The sequence below is a fragment of the Lipotes vexillifer genome, unplaced genomic scaffold (genome assembly GCF_000442215.2).
Source record: "Lipotes vexillifer unplaced genomic scaffold, Lipotes_vexillifer_v1.1 scaffold2194, whole genome shotgun sequence".
NCBI lineage: Eukaryota > Metazoa > Chordata > Mammalia > Artiodactyla > Lipotidae > Lipotes > Lipotes vexillifer.
In genome coordinates this window covers 908,011-918,788 of record NW_006777784.1, presented here as the reverse complement: position 1 = coordinate 918,788, position 10,778 = coordinate 908,011, and positions in this window count along the sequence as shown.

Genomic DNA, 10,778 nt, shown 5'->3' with positions numbered 1-10,778 from the left:
GCTTCTTTCTCTGCCAGCAACTGCTATTATTTCTTCCCCCCAAATTGACCACAGGTTAGACATTTCCTTTCCATCACATCCCCTCTGACCAGCTCTTGCCTCCATTGTTTCCTGCTGATTCTCAGGCCCTTTTTCCTCTTGCAATCACCTTGCATGTGTCTACAGTTATCTTCCTTAATCAAGGTGTAATCAGGGCACTCTGTTCCGAAGAGATCATAATGGATCCATACCACCTGGACAACCATATTTCATTTCCTCTGCCTAACTGTCAAGTCCATCCATTACTTGGGCTCATCTTATTATCCAATCCCATCTTCTGCTTCTTTCCAAAATGTAAACTCTAGTTCAGAGGTCGTATGACACGATGGTTAAAAGTATGAATTTAGCTCCGTCACTTACAGGTTGTGACACTGAAATAACCCCTATGTGCCTCAGTTTCCTCACAGGTAAAGGGGGTGTAACCGTATCACCTTACAAACTTAGGGTGAAAATTAAGTGATTGTATATATAAAGTGCGTCAAATGGTAACACACCTATGCTTACTGCAATGAAGTGGATCTACTTACTTTTATCAGCCCTGTGTTTGCTCTTTTCTCTCTGTTTCCACGGAATTATCTGAACTCTGTAGCCTTTCAAGACTGTGGCCACATCCCAGGTCACTCATAACGATTAAGTTGTCCTCTGCACTGCACTCTCCCATCTTGTTAGATCAGTTCTTCACAGACCAACATGCTACCAGATTCTTTTGTGAAGGGTCATTTTATGTGTCAGCTCGACTGGAGGTGGGGTGCCCGGATTATGGTTCTTTCTGGGTGGGTCTGAGGAGCGCATTTCTAGATGAGATTAGCATTTGAATTGGTGACTCAGTAAAGCAGCTTGCCCTCCCCTAGTTGGAGGGGAGGGGCATCATCCAATCCATTGAGGGCCTCAACAGAACAAAAGGTGCAGGACAGAGGACTTTGCTCCCTTTCCTGCCTGCCCTCCTGTGTAGGCTGGGGGATATCCGTCTCCAGCCCTCAGACTGGGATTCCTGTTCCCCTGGTTCTCAAGCTTTTTGACCTGGACTGAATTACACCTGGGGTCTCCTGGGGTTTCCAGCTTGCAGATGGCAGATGGTGGGACTTCTCAACCGCCACAATTACTTGGCCAGTTCCTCACAATAACTCTCTACCTATCTATCTATCTATCTATCTATCTATCTATCTATCATCTATCGATCTATCATCTATCTATCTTCTATCTATCCATCCACCCATCCTGCTGGTTCCTCTGGAGAACCCTGACTAATAAGGCTTTAAGTAGTTTATGTTGATCTTCCCTAGTTAAATTTTAATTTATTCATTTATTAATCCATTTTCTCAACAAATATTTATTGAGACCATGTTACTAGCTTTACAACCTTCTGTTCAATAAACGCATCCTTGGTTTACCTGTGTTCTGTACCTTTATAACATGATAATAAGCTCACAGTCTAGAGGAGACTTACCATTTTAGGATTATGTCATCAGCGCTTACATTTAATTAAATCCTGGAAATGTCTGCATTTGCATTTTTTCACTTTTGGTAAAATTTCCTGTAGGTATTTCTTTATATATATACATTATATAAGTAATAAGTATATGTAATATACTTATAGGAAAATTCCACTCATATATAAATTCCATTCATGTATGAACTGCATATATCTTTCTCTCTATATATATCTATATCTCATATATTTCAGGCTACCCCACATATTCTTACCTGTGAAAAATGTTGATTGCTTAATACCTTAGAGTTTTCACTCTACAAGAAGAGGTTTGTCTTCAAAGAAGCTTTGGAAATGATGCAGACCGGAAGCCCCTCTGTAAGATTTACAGTGAAAATGGGTATATCAAAAGCTTTAAGCAAGTCTTCAGTAAAGAAATGATTGATTTTGTTTAATTTAGCATTTTCACACTTATGTGGCTCTACATGATTTTTCCTAAGAAATGCAGTGCTAGGAGTTATTACAACTAAAATTCTATCTCCTAATAAGGAGTTATCATATGATTTTGTGGAACTGAATGTACCCACAATAGATCTGAAAAGATCAAATATTCAATAAATCAGTACGCTGCCATGGCAATTATACTATTTGTGTAAATGGATGTATGTATATATGAAAGTTAATTATTGATTAAGCTTATTATCTAAATTCCTAATATTCTGTTTATTCATTACCTAGCTTATAGAAGTTAAAAACCACAATGGCATATGTTAAGATACATTTCTATAATATTCAAGTTTAGCTTTTTTATTATCCGTCTTTTCCTGAAGATATTAGGAGCCTATCTGATTTGGCTATAACTGAATTTGAATAGTTAATATCCAACCCAAATTATCCATCATTCCCCTGTTTTAGTGCTGCTTTTATTTCACTTTGAATTCTCATGGTGAGTTAAGTGTCCATTCCTTAGTTTTTAGCCAATCAAAAGAATGTATAGGCTTTTACCATAAATTAGTATACTAAAATGGCTTTTCAGACGTGTGGACATTTGGAAAGACCAATTTTTTTCCTTAGGAAATAATACATCCTTTTGTGGTGGACAGAGTAATGGGTCCCAAAGATGTCTCCGTCTGTGTCCAGAGCATGGTCATAAGTTATGTTGCAGATGGAATAAAGTTGCTGATCAGCCGACCTTGAGATGGGGAGAGTCCTGGATCACCCAGGTGGGCCCAGTGTGATCGTGAGGGATTCAGGGTCGGAGAGATGCCCTGTGAGCCAGGCTCCACTGGCCGTTGCTGGCCTTGGGGATGACAGGGGCCACAAGCCAACGAGTGCAGCCCTGCCAGCATCTTGATTTTAGCCCCATTTAGTGAGACCCATCTTGGACTTCTCACCTGCAGAGCACTAAGATAAGAAATGTAAATTTACCACCAGGTGTGCGGTCAGAAACTAACATGCCCCCCGGTGGCTTGTGGGAAGGGAAGTTGAAGAAAGCCATTCTCCTGAAAGTTAGGGTTGGTTCAGGCTAGTTAGAGGGAGAAAAAACTACCTTGGTTCATGAGGCAGACACAGGGCTTGATCTAGGTCTTTAGCCCTACAGACCCTCTCCACTGACTCACGGGTGATCCAGGGATCCCTCCCCATGGGCTCTGGCCCCGGTTCCCAGCGTCAGTCTGGGGGGTGGAGAGGAACCAGCTTCAGTGGAGACTCAGGTGGTCCCCGAAGCCCCCAGCTCCTGATCCTGCTTGGAAGCCCCTCCCTGCTGTAGCTAGGAGGCTGCCCACCTGTTTTTGTGAGCTCACCTCTGCCTTTCACCGGTAAGCTAACTGGGCTGTAAGTTGGCCGCTGCTCCTGCTGGGAACCTCTTAGGTAGCTCGGTCCATTTCTCTGAGCCTCCCTGTTCCTACAGCCCATCTCAGGATGCGAGCCTGGGGCCAGCCTTCCATCCTTCTGCAGATCCCACCTGATACCAAACACCCAACCGGGGAACCCTGGGTCTGCCAGTTCTGGCTGTGCATCCTGCCAGGCACTGCCCGCTAACTTCAGGGCCAGGACATGTGGTCCAGCCCAACGCCTCCCAGGCTCATCCGTTCAGACTCCCAGCTCTCCCTCACCCCACAAGCCTAACTCCAAACCTACCACCTCAAGATCCAAATGGCTTTTTCTCTGCTAGAAAGCGTGACCCTCACACTCTGACCTCTTTCACTGCCAGAAAGGTCACCTCCTAGCTGATCTCCACACACCCATCTCTTCCTCTCTCCCCCGAAGACCCTGTCACAACTGTGCTTTGGATTTTCTTACCCTCACTCCGCCTCTACCAGTCACGTCCTCTGGGACTTTGCTGGGTCTCTTGATTTTTCATTTTAAAGAGGGTAATTTTTTCTTTTTTTTAAACTATTTTTTATTGTGGTAAAATATATATAACATGAAATTTTAAGCATTTTGACTATACAGTTCAGTGGCATGATGTACACTCACACTGCTGTGCAACCATCCATTTCCTTTTTATCTTGTAAAACCGAACCTCTGTCCCTTTAAACTGTAATTCCCTACTCACCCCTCCCCCAGCCCCTGGCAACCACCGTTCTACTTTCTGTCTCTATGAATATGAGGACTCTAGGGACCTCACCTAAGTGGAATCATACAGTGTTTGTTCTTTTGTGTCTGCCTTACTTGATTTAGCATAACGTTTTCAAGGTCCATCTATGTTGTAGCATCTCAGAACGTCATTCCTTTTTATGACTGAATAATATTTCACTATATGGATGGACCACATTTTGTTTATCTGTTCATCTGTTGATGGACACTTGGGCTGCTTCCGTCTTATGCTCAGTGTGAGTAATGCTGCTACAAACATGGTTGGACAGGGATCTCTTTGAGTCCCTGCTTTCACCTCCTTTGGGACATCCCTCTGATGCGGTAACTGGATAGTGTGGTAATTCTCTGTTTCACTTTTTGAGGAGCGGCCAGACTGTTTGCCGCAGTGGCTGGACCATTTACATTCCCAGGAGAAATGTCTGAAGGCTCCAATTTCTCTGCATCATCGTCAACACCTGTACGTTCTGTTTTCTTGATTGTACTCATCCTCGTGGGCTGGTCTCTGGGTCTCCAATCACTTCCTCTTCCCTGGCTACTTTCCTTCTAGTGGCAAACATGCGGGCTTGCCCTTGGTCTTAGAGTAAACCTTCCCTGGACAAGACTTCACATCCACGCACCCCGTTCCCTGCTTTCAACCTCACATTCTCAAGTCATTGGCCTTTAGTTTGTTGTTTAATCCAACCGAACATGCTTCTCAAACCCTCCGCTCGAGGGAAACTTCCTTCTGGCTCCTTTTCTCAACCCCCAGCCAGTGCAAGTCTCTGGGTCCCTGCTGCTCAGGGGCTGGTGGCAGAAGCGACACGGGGAGCCCGTGAGAAATGTAGATCAGCCCCCAGACGTGTAGGATCAGACCTGCATTGGTGCAGATCCCAGGTCGTGTTCTGTGCGCATCCAAGTCTGAGCAGACGGCTCCCACTGACACCCATCCCCTTCTCCGGGCGTCTCCAGCGCTGGCCCTCCGGACCCACGTCTGCCTCCCTGGACGTTGGTTCTCATGTCTTTGCTTGTTTACTTCCTCGCCCCTTCTTGTACTTTGATCCCCCAGGGCTCTCTTCTTAGACGCCTTCTGTGGAAACTCAACCCATTCTTCTAGCATGTCCTCATTCGTCCACGTGGCTCCCGTGGTCACTTACACATCCTTGAACCTGGACTGTGTCTAGCTCAGAGCTCTCCCTTGAACTCCAGGTTGTAACTATATCTGCCAAGCGGAGCTTGGCCTCCCAGTCCCGCCGGGCACACGGCCCCCAGCACAGCAGAATCCAGCTCAGCCCCAGGATCCGCTCTGCTTTTGAAGGAGGCATCACCATCTCCGCAATCACCCTCAGGTCAACTCTGATTCCTACTTGTTTCCTCATTCCTGTTAATAACCAAAGCCTATCAATTCTATTTAATAGCCAGATGGTGTCAGAACTACCCAGTGAACCCCCAGACCTCATCCCTCTCTGAGAGGCACATTGCATCATTCCGAGGGTTCCCCCCGTGACCCACTCTCCCTCCCTCTGAGGTACCAATGCAGTGCAGACCCTCGTCTGCTGTCACCTCTGCAGTGGCCTTAACTGGATTCTTGTCCCTAGTCTCAGTCCACTGTGACCTGTTTTCTTTCAAAAAATATGTAGTCCTATAATTCCCTTAATTAAAAAAATGCAACGTCTCCCGATTCCCTATAGACCAAGGTCCAAATTTCTATGAAAGACTTTCATATTCCTTCCTAATCTGTTTAAAGCCTATCATTTTTCTTAGCCTCATCCTCCTGGTCTATGTTCTATATCAGTGACTCTCAACCCTGGCTGTAATTAGAATCACCTGCGGAGATTTAAGACCCCAAAGCATCAATGCCCAAGACCTGCCATACATCAGAGACTCAGGGAATGAGGTCCCCACCCTGGTGGTATGAAAATTAGAATAGGAGTAGACAAGAATCCTTGAACTTCAAGGGCACACCACTTGCCATGGTCTCTAGCAGGTGGCATCTTAAGTCCCTACCCTAGCAAAGAACCATCTCTATTTGTGAGGAAACTGAAAGTGAGAGAACATTCTTTCCTTTGCAAAAGCAGCCCCTCTTGTAATATCCATAATGGATTTCACTTTCATTCCAACTTAGCAAAGATGAAAGTGAATGTGAGAAGTTCAGTAAAATATGATCTTCTAAGAATTAAGACTTGCCAGGGGATGCATTAACTTAATTAGTCTCTATTGATAGAATGAAGGCAAGTAACAGAGTGGTCTCCATATGTATCATGAAAGGATATTGGTTGTCTAGATTTAAGAGAAAATCATAAAGTGATGCATGTGTATTTGTGTGTGTGCATGTGCGTGCAAGCATGAGCATACTCGTGTGTGAGTGTGTGTGTGTGAATGTATGGGTGCAGTTGTATGGCTGTGTGGTCTTAAATGCTCTTTTGCAGACTTACTTTGCCTCTGAAGCCTGATTTCACTGATTTTTCAACTAGGCACTTTACAAATCCTCAGTGTGAGTGAGACTTCACTGATATTTTGAATAGTGATGAAAACCATTTTAAAAATCCCAAACAAGTTAAGAGGAAGAAAATGTTTTGCACCATATTTTTGCCTCTCACTGCTGCGGCCTCTCCCGTTGTGGAGCACAGGCTCCAGACGTGCAGGCTCAGCGGCCATGGCTCACGGGCCCAAGCCGCTCCGCGGCATGTGGGATCTTCCCGGACCGGGGCACGAACCCACGTCCCCTGCATCGGCAGGCAGACTCTCAACCACTGCACCACCAGGGAAGCCCTTTTGCACCATATTTAAGCAGCTCTTTAATTTGCCAAGATGCCATATTGAATTTTCCAGCCTATTCTCTGCATAGTTTTAGGATTTGATTCTTTCAAATAACAAAATATATTATATTGAGTGTTATTGTTTTGATAGATTACCATTTCCCCCAGTACACTAGCAGCTGGCTGAAAAATATTTCTTAGCCTTTTATTCCAACGGTATAAATGCTATTTCAAAACTTTTAAAAATGATTCTTTTGGAAGAGGCAGTGGCGTTTCTGAGTCATCTTGAATTTCCACCTACTACCCAGTAAACACTCACAGTACGACTAGGACAGCACAACAGAAATTACAGGAAGAGCATCTGCTACAAAACTAGGTGATGAGACCCCCCATGGCCTTCAGAATGCCAGAGAGGGGCCCATGACAGCAGCAAGACTTGAGGGGAGTCATAACTGGCTTGGCAGGAGGCGGGGCGAGGCAGGCAGCCCATGATGTGGGGACAGCAGAGCAAACAGAGCTTGCGACTCACTGGAAGGCATGGGGGTCAGTTTCCAGCTGTGGAAACAGGAGAAGCTTTGCAAACTCTGACTTGTGGGTGAGTGCAAGGGTCCCCCCTCGAACTGACCAGCCAGGCTCCCTTCCAGGGCAGACTCCAACGTACAGAAGCTGCTGGGGACACAGTCAGAAGTGAGCAGGACAGAGCCAGTCGGGGAGGGGGCGATAAGGGCTGGTGAGCACAGCCAGGAAGTCTCTGCAGGGACCAGCCACAACCTGATCCCCTGATCAGTCGTGCAAACCACTGAAGAGGGCGCTCGAGGGCCAGGAAGCTAGAAAAGCTCTTTGAACCCCTCTCCTTCCTGAAAACAGAAGAACTCACCTCCGGTGAAAATGAGCCACAGAAAAGGATCGCAGGATAATTCCACACAGTGTTATCCTCAGACAAAGCAGAGTAAGGAAGAGAATGACGTTCCTACAGCCAACGCCTGCAAGACACAGCCGTCCACCAAACCTACGAGAAACAAAACCCATGGTACTTCCAAAATGAACCGAATGAGGTGAAGGGAATAACAGAAGATAGTAAAGAATGACATCACTCAGAATTAGTGCATCTTGGGAAGGTGGTGCCAGGAGTAGGGGATGAAGAGAAAAAATCATTTTAGAAATGAGATCTAAATTAGGAGAAATACACAGTGCCTCCATAGAAGGTGAAAGGAAGGGAATGTTTTAAAATCAGAAAGAAGGAATTCAAGAAAAAGTGGAAAAATTTAGACCATAGGCAAAGAGGTTTCAGAATAAGTGTAACAGAATTTCCTAAAGAAGAAAAAGCAATGACATAAAGGGTAAAAACTAAACTTTAATCACTCTTCGCTGAAATAAAAAGGAAAGCCTAGACTACATACTGAAATGGGACCCTGCGTTCCTGGGCGGGGTGAACCACCCTGGGCGGGGCAGGTGGGTTATGTGAAAGGGAGCCTGACTCTACGCGTGTTTGGTTTCTGTTTATGAGAGCAATGTTAGGATTCGGAAACACCAGTGTGGGGAAGAAACCAGTGGAGAGGAGGAAAATTTCAAAAGTCTTTAGTTAGTATTGAAATGCGGAGGTAGCATTACTGTGGTTTCTATACTTGGGAAAACTCACTTTCTGTATGTAATGAATTTATCCAGACACTCCATGCAGAAAAGGAATCACTGCAGTAAGTGGATATTGTCCGCTGAGCATATGGTTGCTCCAAAAGTGTTACCCAAAGACCCATCAGGGGAGGAAATGCACCAGCAAAGAAAGATGAGCTTCGCTCTCACGGCAGTAAATTAAGACGCTCCGAGGGCAACCCCTGCGGAGGGGTAAGGTCATTTTCCCCCTTAATTAAAAGAAAACAAAACTGTGTGGGCCGAAGCCTTGACTTATACAATTGACATGTATTTCCTGTTTGGAAATGTCATTGGATTCAGGGAATCAATAACGTTCACACCTGCCTTCCTTTCCTGGGAAGCTATTTTGATATGCTCGTAATGAACTCTTATCATCTCATGGTCACAGCCACCTTCACTCTGGCACTTGTGATGTTCCCGTAACCTTTTAAAATAAGAAGCTAATAGGACCATGGGACCCAGTAGGATGAAGAATTGCAAATTTTCTTCAGGCTTGAAAAACAAAGAAAGAGGATGTCTGAAAAGTTCATTCTAGGCATCTCTAAAAACAGCTAAATGCTCTGGCACCAAAGCTGGTCACTTAGTCAGCTCTTTCTGTGTAAAACTAAACAATAAATGTATTGGTAAGGATAACTTGTTAGATTCTCTTAGAAGCAATGAAAGGTGATAGAAAAAATAGTTTTCCAACTTTTAGATCAGAAAATAGACAAGTGTGAACTATCTGATGAAGGTTTTAAGTATGGAATTCCCCAAGAAAGGGACTTAACTAAGGAAATAAATGCTTTCTTATCCTGGAAATAAAATGGAGAAGGAATAAACAAAAGTTATTTACTTTATTACCTAGTAAGTAAGCAAAGTTTAAAGTCCTATGGGTGATTTTCCAGAAAGGGTATTACCATAATAAGAGGATTTCCAGAGAGGGTGTTACAAAGAAACCAAATGAGCAAATATTTGGGGCAGATGGTATGTAAAGCACTCCCATGCCTTGGAACGCCACAGAACATAGTGGTTTCTTCAGAAATAATAAAATGTGCTGCACTAAATTCACATATGTGCATAAACCTTTGGTCAAATATCAGCTGACCCAGGATCTCCCTGCTCAGGAATGTGCAGCTGCCCAGGGAAGACGGGTGGACAGAGGATGGACCGGAGGCAGGGACAGGGCAGGTGAGCTTGCCCAGCAGGTCCAAGGTGATTGGAGGGGCTGCCTCTTCCTACGGTTCCCACGGCGGGTCCTGAGCCCCATCTGCCAGCCTGCTCTCCACACTGGGCTTCCCTTGTCCTGTCTTGGGTTTCACGGACATCAGTCACCCGGGGCGGGCACTCAGCCACCAGTGTTTTCTTTCGGGCACCACACATAATTCACATCCTTCCCAAATATGGGAAAGGCTGGATTCTTTCCGAAGCACAGGACGGGGGACCACACTCAGGCTAGAATTTGCACGTGTTTTGAGATCTGTTTTGTTTTCCTGTGAGTTATCTGAGTAATACTCACTAAAAGCATTGCATTCAAACGGCTTTTACAGAACCAAGTATTGCATATTTTGAAATGAAAACCTGACAGGAGAAGGCCAGTGGCTGTGTTGGCAGGTCAGGCAGGGAAGTTTGGTATCATCCAGAAGGCATCTGGCCGGTGTGCCTTGTCCTGGACTCAGGCCGGACACCTTGGTGCTGGAGATTCCGTCAAGGGCTCAGTGCGTCTGCCTAACTTTAGGTCTAGCAGAGTCGGGGAGATGAGTGGTGAATGAAACACAGCGAATGACTTGTACCCTGGAGCATTTTTCAGAATGCAATGCAGCAGTTGGAGGCTGTGTTCCAGGCCATCCTGTGAGAGGGCAGTGGGGACCTGGCCTACAGCTCTATTTTTAATAAGTGAGGTCACGGAGTATTTATATGTACCCTTGGGGCAGCCCTACCACCAAAACAGGGACGTACAAGCTTACACTTTAGTGACCCCGCTGCTCACCAACTTCCAGTTTCATTACATTTAAGCATTTTATTACTTTGGTACAAGGCAGTAGAGAAGAGAAACAAAAGAAAAACAACCTGATGGATGAAGAACACATTTTCTTTCTACCTCCCTCCAAAATTGTCATTTTCTTCATTTCAAAAGAGAAGACCCATCAACAGACTTTGTCCATTCAGTCAATGGAGTATTATTTGGTGATTAAGAGAAATGAGCTATCAATCCACAAAGTGGCATGCTGGCAAGGAGGGATTTTTTTTTTTTTTTCCCCAGAGTTCTCACGTTTACTTCTTTTTTTTTTTTTTTGTAAGCGGGCCTCTCACTGTTGTGGCCTCTCCCGCTGCGGTGGACAGGTTTCGGA